At 56.0% G+C, this 16,247-nt stretch overlaps 1 pseudogene; it reads right to left on the bottom strand.

Moving 5' to 3' along the window:
• Positions 1-4,765: 4,765 nt before the first annotated feature.
• LOC149120347 (serine/threonine-protein kinase MARK2 pseudogene) lies at positions 4,766-10,538 on the bottom strand (annotated as a pseudogene).
• Positions 10,539-16,247: the final 5,709 nt, after the last annotated feature.

The following is a 16,247-nucleotide window of genomic DNA, read 5'->3' as shown; positions in this document are numbered from 1 at the left end:
TCCTGTGTCCTGCAGCCTGTGTCATGTTGTCTGCGTCCTCTGTGTTGTAGCCTGCGGCCTATGTATGCATTGAGTATCCTGTGTCCTGTAGCCTCTGTCCTGCATCCTGTGTCCTGTGTCCTATGTCTTGAATCCTGTGTTCTATATCCTGTGGCCTGTAGCGTGTAACCTATGTCCCGTAGCCTGTGTTCTAGCCTGTGTCTTGGGTTCCATATTCTGTGTCCTGTTTCCTCTGTCCTGTGTCATCTGGGCTATGTCCTGTGTCCTGTAGCCTATGTCCTGTGGCCTATGTCTTGTGTCCTATAGACTGTGTCTTATGTCTTCTGTTCTGGGTCCTGTAGCCTGTGTTTTGTGTCCAGTAGTCTATGACATAAGTCAGAGGACAGAGGCTACAGGACACAGGACACAGGACACAGGCTACAGGCGACAGGACACAGGCTACAGGAGACAGGACATAGCCCAGACAACACAGGACACAGGATATAGGACACAGAATATGGAACCCAGGACACAGCCTAGAGAACACAGGCTACAGGACACAGGTTGTAGGACACAGGACAAAGCCAACAAGCTACAGGACACAGGACAGAGGCTACAGGATACAGGGCCCAGGCCACAGGACAGTGGCTACAGGACACAGGCTACAGGAAACTCTATCCTATACCCAGTGTCCGGTGTCTTGTTCCCTCTTTCCTTCAGCCTGTGTCGTGTAGCCTGTGTCCTGTGTCGTGTAGCCTGCGGCCTGTATCCTTTGTTCTGTAGCTCTGTCCTGTGTCCCATAGCCTCTGTCCTGAGACTCTGTCCTTTGTCCTGTGTCCTTTGTCCTATGTTGTGTAGTCTGTGTCCTGTGTCTTGTACCCTGTGGCCTATGTACACATACTGAGTCCTGTGGCTTCCGTCCTCTAGCTGGTGTCCTGGGTCACCTAGCCTGTGTCCTGTGTCCTGAGCCTGTGGCCTGTAGTTTTTCTCCTCGTGCTGGTGTCCTCTTTGCTGTAGTCTGTGTCCTGTGTCCTGAAGCCCGTTTCTTGTAGCCTGTGGACAATGTCCTGTAGTTCTGTGTCCTGTGTCCTGTAGCCTGTTCTAGAGCTCAGGGGCCTAGATCCTATGTCGTGTAGCCTGTGTCCTGTAATCTATGGCCTATGTCCTGTGGCCTATATCCTGTAGCCTGTGGCCTTTATGCTGTAACCTTTGTCCTGTGGCCTCTGTCCTATAGCTGGTGTCCTGTGTCTTGTTCCCTCTTTCCTTCAGCCTGTGTCGTGTAGCTTGTGTCCTGTGTTGAGTATGCTGTGTCTTGTAACCTGTGTCCTGCAGCCTGTAGTCACTATCCTTTAACCAGTGTCCTGTAACCTGTGGCCTGTGTCCTATGTTGTGTATCCTGTGTCCCGTAGCCTGTCTCCTGTAGCCTGTGGACTATGCCATGCAGCCTTTGTCCTGTGTCCTGTGGCCTGTGGCCTCTGTCTATGTCCTGTGTCTTGTTTCCTGTGTCCTGCAGCCTGTGTCATGTAGCCTGCATCCTCTGTCTTGTAGCCTGCGGCCTATGTATGCATTGAGTATCCTGTGTCCTGTGTCCTGTAGCCTCTGTCCTGCATCCTGTGTCCTATGTCTTGTATCCTGTGTTCTAAATCCTGTGGCCTCTAGCGTGTATCCTATGTCCCGTAGCCTGTGTTCTAGCCTGTGTCCTGTGTCCTGTGTTCTGTGTCCTGTATCCTGTGTCCTCTATCCTCTGGCCTATGCCCTGAATGCTGTAGCTTGTGTTCTATCTTGTATAGCCTGTGTCCTGTAGCCTGTGTGCTGCAGGTGTGTTCATGTCCTCAACCCTGTGTCCTGTGTTCTGTAGTCTGTGTCTGATATCCTGTAGCTGTGGCCATTGTCCTGTGGCCAGTGTGCTGTACATTTTGGCCTCTGTGCTTTGTCCTGTAGCCAGTGTCCTCGTCATTTAGCCTTTATCATGTGTCCTGTAGCCTGTGTCCTGTGTCCTGTGTCATGAGTCCTGTAGCCTGTCCCTGTGTCTTTTATCCTGTGTCCTGTGTCCTATATTGTTTAGCCTTTGTCCTGTCTCCTGTAGCCTGTAACCTGTATCCTGTAGCCTTGGACTATATCCTGTAGCCTGTAACCTGTGTCCCGTAGCCTGTGTCCTGTGTTCCATATTTTGTGTCCTATGTCCTGTATTCTGTGTTGTCTGGGCTATGTCCTGTGTCCTGTAGCCTGTGGTCTCTGTGCTGTAGCCTGTGTCCTGTGGCCTATGTCCTGTGTCTTGAGTCCTTAGCCTGTGTCTTATGTCCTGTGTTCTGGGTCCTGTATCCTATGTATTGTGTCCAGTAGTCTGTGATAAGTCACAGAACACAGGCTACAGGACACAGGTCACAGGCTACAGGACAGAGGATACTGGACACAGGCTACAGGACAGAGTCCACAGTCTACACGACAGAGGACACAGGCTACAGGACACAGGACATAGCCCAGACGACACAGGACACAGGATATAGGACACAGGATATGGAACCCAGGACACAGCCTAGAGGACACAGCCTACGGGACACAGATTGCAGGACACAGGACATAGGCGACAAGCTACAGGACACAGGACAGAGGCTACAGGACACAGGACACAGGCTCCTCAATCTAGGCCACAGGCCACAGGACACTCTATCCTACAGCCAGTGTCCGGTGTCTTGTTCCCTCTTTCCTTCAGCCTGTGTTGTGTAGCATGTGTCAGTGTCCTGTAGCTTACGGCCTGTATCCTTTGTTCTGTAGCTCTGTCCTGTGTCCCATAGCCTCTGTCCTGGAGCCTCTGTCCTATGACCTGTGTCCTATGTTGTATAGCCTGTGTCCTGAGTCCTGTAGCCTGTCCCTGTGTCCCATAGCCTGTGTCCTTGTCTGTAGCCTGTAACCTGTGTCCCATAGCCTGTGTCCTGTGTTTGGTATTCTGTGTCCTATATCCTGTGTCCCATATCATCTGGGCTATGTCCTGTGTCCTGTAGCCTGTGGCCTCTGTGCTGCAGCCTGTGTCCTGTGGTCTATGTCCTGTGTCTTGAGTCCTGTAGCCTATGTCTTCTGTCCTGTGTTCGGGGTCCTGTAGCCAGTGTATTGTGTCTGATAGTCTATTTCCTTTGTCCTTTTTACTATAGCCTATGTCCTGTATCCTGTGTGATGTCGCTGTGTCCTGTGCTTTAGCCTCTGTCCTGTGTATGTGTCCTGTGTCCTATGTCTTGTATCCTGTGTTCTATATCCTGTGATCTATAGGCTATAACCTTGTTCCGTAGCCTGTGTTCTAGCCTGTGTCCTGAGTGGTTCCCTCACACTGTGTGGTCTAGCCTGTGTCCTGTGTCGTGTAGTCTGTGGCCTCTGTGCTGTGTCGTTTATCTTTGTCTTGTAGTCTGTGGCCTATGTCCTTTTGTCTATATCCTGTATCCTGTATCCTGTGTTCTATGTTGTGTAGCCTGTGTCCTATGTCTTGTAGCCTCAGGCCTATGTATCCAACCTGTGTTCTGTGGCCTCTGTCGTCTAGCTGGTGTCCTGTGTCCTGAGCCAGTGTCCTGTGTCCTGAGCTGTGGCCTGTATTCTTTGTCCTAGGGCTGACTTCCTCTCTGCTGTAGCCTGTGTACTGTATACTGAAGCCGGTGTCTTGTACCTGTGGACAATGTCCTGTAGTATGTGTCCTGTGTCCTATGTCCTGTGTCCTGTGGCCTGTGGCCTATGTCCTGTGTCTTGTGTCCCATAGCCTGTATCTTATATCCTGTGTTCTGTGTCCTGTAGCCTGTGTCCTGTGTCCCATAGCCTGTGTCTAATGTCCTGTGCTCTGTGTCCTGTAGCCTGTGTCCTGTGTCCCATAGCCTGTGTCTTATGTCCTGTGTTCTGTGTCCTGTGGCCTTGTCCTGTGTCTTGTGTCTCATAGCCTGTATCTTATGTCCTGTGTCCTGTGTCCCATAGCCTGTGTCCTGTGTCCCATAGTCTGTGTCTTGTAGCCTCTCTTCTGTGCCCTGTAGCCTGTGTCCTATGTCCTGTAGCCTGTGTTCTGTAGCCTGTGTCCTTTCTCCTGGATCCTGTGTTCTGTAGCGTGCAACCTATGTCACATAGCCTGTGTTCTAGCCTGTGTCATGGGTTCTGTATTCTGTGTCCTCTATCCTGTGTCCTGTGTCCACTGCCCTATGCCCTGAATCCTGTAGACTGTGGCCTTTGCTTTGGGCCTCTGTCTTGTGTCCTGTAACCTGTGTTCTGTAGCCTACATCCAATATCCTGCACAACAGCATACAGCACAGTGGACACAGGACAAAGGCCACAGCTGCAGGACATAGGCCACGGACTACAGGACACAGGCTACACAACACAAGACAGAGGCCACAGGCCACAGGAGCTAGGATCCAGAGCACAGGGCACAGGCTACAGGCTACAGGACACAGAATACAGGACATTGTCACAGGCTACAAGAAACTGGCTTCAGTACACAGGACACTGGCTACTACAAAGAGACACCAGCTCTAGGACAAAGACTACAGGCCACAGGCTATAGGACACACGACACAGGCTCAGGACACAGGACACAGACTACAGGACACTCGGCACAGGCTCAGGACACAGGACACAGGCTCAATACACAGGACACAGGCTAGGGGGCATAGGACATCAGCTAGAGGACAGAGACCACAGGACATGGGTTGCATACATAGGCCACAGGCTACAAGACACTGGACACAGGCTACACAACATAGGACACGGGACACAGGCCCGAGGCTACAGGATGCAGAATATGGAACACATGACACAGCTACAGGACACAGAACACAGGATATAAGAGATAGGACACAGAGGATAGGACATAGCCTATAGGACAAAGGACAAAGGAAACAGATTATCAGACATAAGACACAGGCTACAGGACACAAGACACAGGACATAGGCCACAGGAAACAAGTATAGGACACAAGACACAGGCTACAGGACACAGGCTAAAGGACAGAGGGAACAAGACACAGGACACCAGCTATAGGACAGAGGCAACACTACACTGGACACAGGACATAGGCCACAGGACACATGCAAAAAGAAACAGGCCAGAGGACACAGGACACAGGCTACAGGACAAAGGACACAGGCTATACGATACATGCTATAGGACACAGGCAATGGGACACTGGCTACAGGACAAGGACACAGGCCACATGAAAAGGCTAATGGACACAGGACACAGGATAGAGGACACAGGCTACAGCATACAGGCTACACTCTATAGGACAAACTATAGGTCACAGGCTATAAGAAAAAAGACAGATGCCACAGGACACACACACCAGCCACAAAACAGGACACAGGACACAGGCTGCAGAACATAGGACACAGGATACAGGACGCAGGGCAGAGGCCACAGGACACACGCCTACAACACAACACACAGGCTACAAGATACAGGCTATACAACATAGAACACAGGCGAAAGGACTCAGGCTACAGGACACAGCACAGACTTCAGGACACAGGTCACAGGCCACAGGACATAGGCTCCAGAGCACAGGCAGGGCCCTGGCCACGTTCCAGTGACATGCCCCTCACTCCTCCTTGCCCTCCAGGGCCATGATCCCCTCAGGCAGGGCCCTGGCAACCCTCTGGGGCTGGGCTCCTTCTCCTCTCCATGCCCTACAGAGCCAGGCCCTGCTCCCTTCAGTTGTGGCACTAGACACCCAGCAGGGCTGCCCCACTCTCCTTGTCCTCCAGGGCCTGGGCCCCACTCCCCTAGTTGCCCACCAGGGCCTGGGCCCAGCTCCCATTGCTGTCCTTCAGGGCCAGGCCCTGCTCCCCTCACCACATTCCAGAGCTGGGCCCCAATCCCCTCCTCAGCCTGCAGGGTCGGGCCCTTCTCCCCTCAGGCCCGGCCCTGGCCTCCCTCCAGGGCCAAACTCTGCTCCCCTCCTCACCTCCAGGGCCAGTGTTCCCCTCCTCATGCTCCAGGGCTGGCACTGTCGCTCCCCGTCTTCATGGAGGAACGACACAGGACCCTGCGCTGTTCTTTTGTCTGCTCGGCCCTCCCTGGGTTTGCTGCTGGTTCTTCCCGGGGTGGCTACCGTCCCTTCCACCTCCGTGGAAGGGCGGTTCCCCCTGCCACATTCCCCACTTCCGCGGGGGAGCGGCACACCGCCGGCCGGCTCTCTCGGGGGCTGCACAGGTGTTCCTTCAGATAGATGTTCCCCTTAGATGTTCCTGGTGCATGTTGTCTCTCTCCTCCTTTATAGTCCTCTTCCACCAATCCCAACTCTGCTACCCACATGCCGAGTACGCTGCTCTCCTCCAATCAGGAGCAAGATCAGCTCCTGCAGCTCAGTCAATCAAGTTGGTGAGAGGCAGCTGGGTAGAAGCTGTTTGCTCCTCTCCCAGCACCATATTGTGGAGAGCAGATGTATAGAATAAGTATTAATTCCAGTAACAGTATAGTCCGAGTTGCTCCCCACAGGCACCAATCTCCTCCTCGCACTCTTGGTCTGGCTCTGCTCCCCTCCTCCCCATCCACAGCCAGGCCCTTCTCCCCACAGGCCCATCCATGTCCTCCCTCCAGAGCCAGACCCTGCTCCCCTCCTCACATTCAGGGCCAGCCCCTGCTCCGCTCCTGGCCTTCCAGGGCCTGGGTCACACACCTCTCCTTGCCCTGCAGAACCTGGCACCCACTCCAACATTCACACTCCAGAGCCTGGGCCCCACTTCAGGGCTTCCCTACAGGGACAGGCCACACTACCCTCAACACCTTCCATGGCCGGGCCCTGCTTGCCTCCTCGCCCTCCAAGGCCTGGGCCCACTCTGCTCGCCACCTTCCAGGGCTGGACCCTGCTCCCCACCTTGAAACCAGAGCCTGGGCCCAGCTCCACTCACTGCCCTCCAAGGCTGGACCCTGTTCCCCTCCTCACCCTCCAGGGCCAGACCCTACTCTCCTCCTCGCCCTCCAGGGCTGGGCACCGCTCTCCTCTTCCCCCTCCAGGGCTGGGCCCCTCTCAGCACGCTGCTCTCTTGGGCCAGGCCCCACTAACCTCACACCATCAGGGCCAGACCCTGCTCCCCTCCTTGTCCTCCACGACCTGGCCCAGCTGCCCTCCTCACCCTCCAGGGCCTTACCCTGCTCACTTCTTACCTTAAGCGGCTGGGCCCGGCTCCCATTGCTGCCAATAAGTCACTGGTGTCACTCGGTGGTCCCTAGCAGCCACTGCCTCCATCTTTGTGCGCCCCTGCTGTCACTGCAGCATTGGGCAGCCCGCACGGTTCCCCAGCACCTGCCACTTCATGGCCTGCCTTGGCTGCCTCCTTCTGCTTCCTCAGGCACATCGAGTGAGGCCACATCTTTATGCCCCAGTGCAGCCACCAGGAGCCACCCGTCATGGGGCCCCCAGCACGGTCCCCAGCAGCCTCCCTATGATTGCCCGAGGATTCTTCCTACTTCTTCTTGGGCTCCCCTGTGGTTATCTGGGCCCTCTTGTAACTCCCAGGCCCCACCACACGGCCCCCAGGCCCCACCAGCTCCTTCCCTGGGCACTCCCACTGCCACTGAATCACTAGGTCACCACGTGGACCCCAGAAGCTGCCTCCTCCTTCCTCGCCCCCCCCCACAGCAGCTGAGTTTTAGGACCCCCCATTCTCCCAGGAGTCACTGAGTCTTTGAGGTTCGCGCTGCCCCTAGCAGTCATTGCCTCTGTCCTCTGGCACTCCTGCTGTCCCTGCATCATGTCTGAACTTGGAAATGAGGCTCTACAAAGGGGGTCTCAACTAACTCTCTTGTGGCCAAAGTTTGAGGGTGGGCAAGTGCAGAACTGTTGAATGTGCAGAGGGGGAACGTGGGTGTGGCCTGAGGATAGAAATTTTCCCTGGGAGTCATTTTAAGAGCATGGCTCTGGGCAGGAATGACTTCCAACATGTTCTTTGGCAAAGAAAAACCTGGGCAGGAAAACGGAAAGCATGGGCACGAGTTAAGGTGTCAGGTGACTTCTTCCCAGACATGTGGGTCCTGAGTTCTTTGGGGCACACAAGAAGGCAGCTCAATGGGAGAGGCCACCTCGGTCTGCAATGCAGGCTCCTCAGTGCAGATCTAGGAGCTCTAAGTTGTCGCAGGAGTTTCTCATCCAGGGACCTGGGAACTTGGGCTTGGAGAAGGAAATCAGGGTGAGAAGACATCCCAGGGCAGAGAGCCACCTGAGCACAGAGTGCAGGCAATAATCAAAGACAGAATAAAGTGGGAGGAGGACAAAGAGTGTCATCCAACGTGGGCCCTGTATCTTACAACCAGCATCCCACACCAATCGCTTTGAACTGGCTCGGAGACCTGGGGAATCTAAAAGATAAATGACCATGTAGAAGATCAGGGGTTTTCCAAACACCAGAGGAGCAGTCTGCCTTACTCACCTTTCCCATGGAGCTGAGTCCCTCCACGTCACGGCACCAACGATGCTGCAGGAAGTTCAAGTCCATTCTTTCTCTCACATAATCCCAACACGGATCATGAGGGTGAGGGAGAAAAAGCAAAATAGGTTTTCGTGAGAAAATCATACTCTTGCAAGCCAGAAGGGGGACTAAGGGAGGGGCCCAATAAGGTCTGGGTACAGGAAGTTTAACTAGGGAGTGATATTCATGGATCAATTCTAAACAAAATCCAACACCATGTTCCTCTATCTTAGGAAAAGGTCATGACCCCTAACCATGGAAACATGTTTCCTGATGGCCATCTGAAAAATGTAACACTATATATTCCCTCTCTGCCTGCAGTTTCTCTTACTGCCTCCTCACCTGCCCTCCTCCCAGACAGGAGTCCCTGACTACCCTTCATTGCTACACTCCTCAGGGAAGGGCCCCTCCTCGGGGGCATTTCCCAAGAGGCTACTGAGAGGGCACTTTCCTCTCTGCGCTCAAGGGCTTTCCTCTGGGGCTGGCAGGACACAACACATCCAGCTGAAGCATTGGATGATCCTCCTGCCAATCCCCAGGCGCCCCTTGCCCTTTCTGGCCTGCCTGTCTGTGGTCCCTGCCTCCTGCTCCTCCTCCTGCTGCTGCATTCCTGGGATGCTCTGCTCCTCTGAGGCACCCGGGCAGCAGCTCCTGACTTCTCCATCAGCCCCACTGCTGTTGGTGCTCAGTGTGGTGGAGAGAGAGGTCAGAGCATCCTGGCTGAGGACTGCACAGACAGCGGGGCTCCTTGTCCACACGGCCCGTTGGGGACTGTCTGTCCTGCAGGACTCACTGATGCTCACACTGGGAGTCCCACGGCAAGGAGTCTGCCCCGACTGGTCTCCTGCAAGCACCAGTGGTTGGGAGCTGAGAGCGACACACTCACGGGCTCTGCTGTTGCAGCCTGAGTGTCCCTGGAGGCACTGGAGAGCGGGACAGCTCTGAGCACCGGGGATGGCCTGAGGCGTGGGCTTCCCTTTGCTGTGATCCCACTGAAGTCCTGGGCACAAGGCACTGGCTGGGAGCCTGGGTGGCAGGGAGCCTGCTTGATGGCCCAGCTGGAATCCCAGGTCCTCCAGGGAGCTTAGGGCTTCAGGACCCTGAGGAGGTGCTGCAGGCTCCACTTGGCTCTGTCTATGTATTTCTGGGATGCTGAAGCCCTGCTGTTGGGAGATCCCCCAGCGTGGCACAGGGGGCCAGGGGTCATCCCATTCATGAAGCCACAGTGGAGGGCAGAGGCCCCATGGGATTTCCCAGACTTCCTGCTCCTGTGGAAGAAACAGAAACTCGTCACTGGTTCCAGGTGCTCCATGTCCTGCATGGAGCCAGGGGTGGCCCATGATGTCTGCCACTGTGGGCCTGGCCTCAGGGTCCCGGGTCAGTAAGCTGTCCACCAGGTTACACAGCTCTGGGTTTCCATAGTGGGGGATTCTGTAGTATCCAGACAGGATGGCTGCCCGCAGCTCCACAAAATCCTCTCCAACGAAAGGCAGTGAGCCTGCCACCATGGCGTACAGGATCACGCCCACACTCCAGGCGTCAGCCTTGTACCCGCAGAACTCCTCACCTAAGAATTCCTCGGGCGCACAGTAGGCAAAGGTCCCGCACAGACTCTTCAGGCGCTCTCCACCAGCCAGTTTGCAGCTGAGACCAAAATCGCTCAACTTAATGTTTAGGTGGGCGTCGAGAAGCAGGTTTTCTAACTTTAAATCCCTGTGCACCACGTGCTGCGAATGGCAGTAATGCACAGCGGATAGAATTTGTTTCAATAGCTGACGAATCTCTCCATCCAGCAGGTACCCTCGTTCTACCATGTAACATCTAAGGTCCCCCCTGACTGCGTATTCCATGAAAAGGTAGCCCCTCTCTGTGGTGTGCCTGGCCTGCAGTAGTTGAATGATGTGAGGGTGATGCAGCCCCTTCATTATTTCTGCTTCTGTGCACAACTGCTGGAAGCTGCAGGAGTGCTGGCCACCATTCTCCACAACCTTCACAGCCACCTGGGTCCTGCTTTCCCAATGATAGGCCAGGACCACCAGCCCAAAACCGCCCTGGCCGAGGACCCTGAGGACCTGGTACCCATCCAGGACCTCCTCCTCACTGCTGAAGGCGGTGAGGCCTTCCATGGTGGGATCCCCACCCCACCCCCCACCCTGCACTCTGACACTGGGAACACTTACTAGTCCCCTAAAGTAACAACAAAAACTGGGAAACAAATAGAAATCAAACAAGCTAAATGGAAACCAAAATTAACAACTCAATATGCTAATATTTCTAATAGATAATGCTAACTCTATGAACTATGGTATACTAATCACTAACACTGTATCAAAATTAAGAATTAAAAGTTTTAAAACACACAGAATACTAAAAATGGTGATGTAAAGCGACACCAACTATGGTAACTATGGTAACAATGCTAATCAATAAGTCTTATAACAGTCTTATCTAAATCAAAGGATCAAAAAATGAGAAAACAGTCAGAAAGCGGAGGAAACACAGGAGGACAAAATCAACACAGCATCAAGTACATTTAGCCTGTGAAAGAAAAAACAAAAAATAAATAAATATTTACAGAAAATACACAAGCACACAATGTAAAAATGGGAGGGGGAGAGAAATTGAAAAAATAGCAAAAAAAAAAAATAGAAGAAAAACTAAAAGAACCACTACGGTAAAGAGAACTAATAGACGAGACAAAACAACACCACAAATGACAGGACAAGGGAAAACCAGTGATGTCGTCCAATCCTTCAGGCAGTCTCCACAGAGCTTCCTGGGCCAACTGACCAGAACCGAGCCCAAGCAGGGAACTGTTGAGGCAGTTGGAATGACATCACAATGGCCCCCCTTGAGGGCAGAGGAGGCTCTAGACCAATCACAGCTGGGGACACACCAGGCTGGTTTTCTCAAGAAACTTTCTACTTGGTTAAAGAGAAAGGACCCCAAAAGCTTTTGGCTTAAGTTGGTGGTGGAGATCGGTATTTAGGATTTGATAAATTAGCACAGTCCTCTTCAGGCTTTTTCTATTCTTTCAACACACGTATAGACGCACTGATCCTTCCAGTCTCTATTCCCACCCCCTTTTTCATTTCCTCTTGGTTCCTGTCCATTAAAGACGTCCAGTAAGAGGAGTCAACTGCTCATCTTAGCCCAGGCAGGCTCAGCTCATTGTCCCAAAAGATTTCCAAGCTCTGCCATGGCTTGAACAGATGGTGGCTCCCTCACTCATGTATACGTCCACTCACACACATATGTACTTGTATGTTCAAAAACAAAAACAGAGGCATAAAGGTGTCCCTTTAGAGGAATTGAGCATTTGCAAACTGAGTTCTGGTGGTGCTGCCCACCATCAGCCTGCTGCTCTGTCTTCTGAAGGTGAAACACTCAGAGCACTCGGAGAGAATAGAAACAATGTTGCTGGAGACGCTGCACAAACAAGCCAGGCTTCCTTCCCCATAGAACAGCAGGTTACAGCCTCAGCCTCACTCAGCCCCTGTCTTCCTCCTGAGGGAGGATTCCTGGGGAAGGTAAGGGACCTATTGTCGCTCCTCCAGGCTCCTGAGTTCTTGCAATGCAGACTGTGAAACGTGTTTATGAGATCTTCACAATGAAAGTGGTGTTGTTCTCACTCTTGCTCTCTCCATCCCCTTCTCTCCCCTTCCCTCCGTTTCTCCCACTGAAAGTATGTCTTTCAAATAGATTAATTACATTTTTTAGCTTTTGTTAATATTTGTTTATTTATTTTTAAAGATTTTATTTATTTGAGAGGTAGCGTTACAGATAGTGAGAGGAAAGACAGACAGAGAGGCCTTCCATCCACTGGTTCACCCCCCAGATGGCTGCAATGGCCAGAGCCGCGCTATCAGGAGCCAGGAGCTCCCTCCCGGTGCCCCACGTGGTTGCTTCCACTGCCCTCCCAGGCCACAGCAGAGAGCCGGATCGGAAGTGGAGCAGCCAGAACTCGAACTGGCATCCACAAGGGAACCGGGCAGGCACCACGGCACAGCAGGTGAGGCTGCCAATCGGATGCCCTCACCCACATGCCTGGCCTGAGTCCCGGCTGCTCGGCTCCGAGGCAGCTTCCAGCTAATGCACCTGGGATGCTCCCAGGCATGGTCACGCAGGAGTCTCAGACGAGGCCCTGGCTCCTGCCTGGTCCAGCCCCGCACACATCCGCGGAGGGCACCAGTGGACAGAAGGCCCATTGCTGGGCTTCTGTGCCGCGTCATCAGTGGGCTGGTGGAGCAGGGAGGTGCTACAGGGCGAACAGAGCTGAGAGCCCGAGAGGGGTAACAGGGAGCCCCCCAGAGCAGTGCAGGGTGCAGGGAGCCTGGGGAGGCCGGCAGGGTGCAGGGAGACCCTCAGAGCAGGGAAGGCTGCAGGGAGCCCGAGGGGGGCCGGCAGGGAGCCTCCCAGAGCAAGAGGAGGGCACAGGGAGCCCGAGGGGAGCTGGCAGGGTGCAGGGAGCCCCCCAGAGCAGTGCAGGGCCCAGCACCACACAGGGTTCAGGGGCAGCAGAGACTTCCTCAAGGCTGCCTGTAGGATCAAACACAGCCTGCAGACCAGGCCTGCCAGGTGTAGACCAAGCCCTCTGGGATGTAGAACAGCCCTCCCGGGTGTAGACCGGGCCTCCTGGTTGTAGACCAGGCCTCCCGGGTGTAGACCAAACCCTCCGGGATGTAGACTTGCCATCCCGAAGTCTAGCCCATGCCTCCCAGGTTGTAGACCTGTAGACCAGGCCTCCCGGGGTGTAGATGAAGCCCTCCTGGATGTAGGCCAGCCCTCCCGGGTATAGACGAGGCCTCCCGGATGTAGACCAGCCCTCCCGGATGTAGACCAGGCCTCCGGGAAGGAGACCAGGCCTCACGGGTGTAGTCCAAGCCCTCTGGGATGTAGACCAGGCCTCCCGAATGTAGACCAGGCCTCCCAGATATAGAGCAGGCCTTCCGGGTGTAGACCAGGCCTCCCGGGGTCTAGCCCATGCATCCCAGGGGGTAGACCTGTAGACCAGGCCTCCCGGGGTGTAGATGAAGCCCTCCCGGATGTAGAAAAGGACTCCCAGGTGTAGAGCAGCCCTCCCGGATGTATACCAGGCCTCCCGCGTGTAGACCAGCCCTCCCGGATGTAGTCCAGGCCTCCCAGGTGGAGACCAGCCCTCCCGAATGTAGACCAGGCCTGCCAGATGTAGACCAGGCCTTCCGGGTGTAGACCAGGCCTCCGGGTGTAGACCAGCCCTCCGGGATGTAGACCAGCCCTCCCGGGGTCTAGACCATGCCTCCCAGGGTGTAGACCTGTAGACAAGGCCTCCCGGGTTGTAGATGAAGCCCTCCCAGATGTAGACCAGGCCTCCCGGGTGTAGTCCAGGCATCCCGGGTGTTGACTTGTAGACCAGCCCTCCTGGGTGTAGACCAACCTCCCAAGGACTAGACCTGTAGATCACCCCCCACCCCCCAGGGTCTAGACCAGGCCACTGCAGTCTCTGAACTCACATCCGAGCCACTCGCAGGACCTGCTGGTGCAGCTGAGAAGAAAAGGGAAACCCGTTCTAGATGAGAAGCTCCTGGGACAGAGCCACCACTCACACACTGCACCACTGCAGGCCGGGGGGTAGCAGAGGACAGCACACCCACCATACGGTAGAGCTGTGGCTCACACACTGCACCCCTGCAGGCCAGAGGATAGCAGAGGACAGCACGCCCACCACGTGGCAGAGCTGTGGCTCACACACTGCACCCCTGCAGGCCAGAGGATAGCAGAGGACAGCACGCCCACCACGTGGCAGAGCTGTGGCTCACACACTGCACCCCTGCAAGCCAGAGGATAGCAGAGGACAGCACGCCCACCACGTGGCAGAGCTGTGGCTCACACACTGCGCCCCTGCAGGCCAGGGGTTAGGAGAGGACAGCATGCCCAGCACGTGGCAGAGCTGTGGCTCACACACTGCACCCCTGCAGGCCAGAGGATAGCAGAGGACAGCACACCCACCACGTGGCAGAGCTGTGGCTCACACACTGCACCCCTGCAGGCCAGAGGATAGCAGAGGACAGCACGCCCACCACGTGGCAGAGCTGTGGCTCACACACTGCACCCCTGCAGGCCAGGGGGTAGTTGAGGACAGCATGCCCAGCACGTGGCAGAGCTGTGGCTCACACACTGCACCCCTGCAGGCCAGAGGATTGCAGAGGACAGAATGCCCGCCTCGTGGCAGAGCTGTGGCTCACACCTGCCCCATGTGGCAGCTTCATGGGCCACCACGGCACCTCCAGCCACCGCTCACTGAGCCTCCTGCCATTGCATGGCACACTCCGCAGCAGGGGGCGTGGCTTGGCCCAGGCCATGGGATGCCTGGAACCCTCCCTCCTGTAGCTGACTCCTGGCAGGGGTGGGGAGACCTCACACCCCGTCAGTCTCATAGCAGGCCTGACTAGTGTGAGCTCAACACGGGGTCACTGGGATGTCCTCTGAGACACTGTCCCTTCCAGCGTGGTGTGGGCAGGAGTGAGCACAGGCCCTGGGCAGGACATGGGAACTGCTGGCCTCCCAAGAGCACCTAGCTCCAGTTCTCTCGTGCGGGGACAGCCCAGTTGTCCTACCCCAGGACTCAGGGCTCCCACTCGACACGTGCCGGCACTGGCACTCACAGTTGCACCACAGAGCCTCTGAGGGAGCAAGGAGGGCTGCCGGGCTGAGGCCAGACACAGGAGCAGCACCTCCCATGGCGGCACAGAGAACTGGGGGACTGGAACTGCTGCCCACCTGCCATGGCCTCCCCACACGTGTGCTGACCTCCGAACCCTCTGTCACACTGGCAACTGATGGGTTGGTGGTGCAGGGATGGGGCAGGGCCCCGACCCAGTCCTGGTGTACGAAGGCTTCTACAGAGTTGGGGGCCGGATTGGGTGGCTGGGTAGTCCCGGCTGCAGGAAACCCCAGAGGGCAGAGGACCTGCTGCTGTCTGTGCTGCCTGACGTGGCCTGGGCCCTTCCTCCTGGGGGATGGCCATGGTTGACCAGTGCCAGGCACACATGGCCAGGCCCCGCCTACCAGCCAGCCACAGTAAGCCTGGGGGCCACCTGCTCCTGTGTGCACACCTGCTGCATCAGGGGTCTTGTTTCTGGGCTCGCTGAGGCACGCAGGATCCGTCCCCAAGAGCCCCAGGCTCCATCGCAGTGGATGGGCGCAGCCCAAGGCCAGCTCAGTGGCAAGCTCCCCAGGGCCCGGGACTTTCTCCAGTGTTGGCCAAGGGCGGCCTCTGTGCGACAGCTCCTGACTGTGTCGGTTATGCCAGATGAGCCATGCCCTGCGGGTGGCCCTCCCACTCCCATCCCGGGAACGGTATCCTCCCATGGACGTCACTGCGGCCTCTGCCTGCTGGGGTCACTCATCCACTGCGCCCCTGACCCTGCTGCACCACCCAGGCTCTGCGCTTCCAAGACCTTGGGTCCTAGCTGGGAGCTCCTTTGTGGGGTGACAGTCCCCGGCCCTGCCTCTCCCAGCCCGCAGCCCAGCCTCCCCGAGACCCCTACCCTACCTCCCCCAGCCTCTGGCCCTGCCTTCTCCAGCTCCACATCCAGCCTCTCCCAGCCCCCCGCCCTGCATCTCCCAGCCCCCCGACCCTGCCTCCTCCAGCCACCACCCTGCCTCCCCAAGCCCCAACCCTGCCTCCCCCAGGCCCCCACCTTGCATCTCCCACCCCCGGCCCTGCCTCCTACAGCCCCACCCACAGGAACTGAAAGGCAGCAACGGCCCCCAGGCTGTGCCTCCACACAGTGCTACACGACCCCACCGTGGACAGACACGCGTGGCCACATGGACAGACACGACAGGATCAG

This window comes from Oryctolagus cuniculus, chromosome 19 (assembly GCF_051225735.1).
Source record: "Oryctolagus cuniculus isolate XC-2025 breed Fujian yellow rabbit chromosome 19, ASM5122573v1, whole genome shotgun sequence".
Taxonomy (NCBI): domain Eukaryota; kingdom Metazoa; phylum Chordata; class Mammalia; order Lagomorpha; family Leporidae; genus Oryctolagus; species Oryctolagus cuniculus.
The sequence above is the reverse complement of the archived record's forward strand: the minus strand, read 5'-3'. Positions and strand labels throughout refer to the sequence as shown.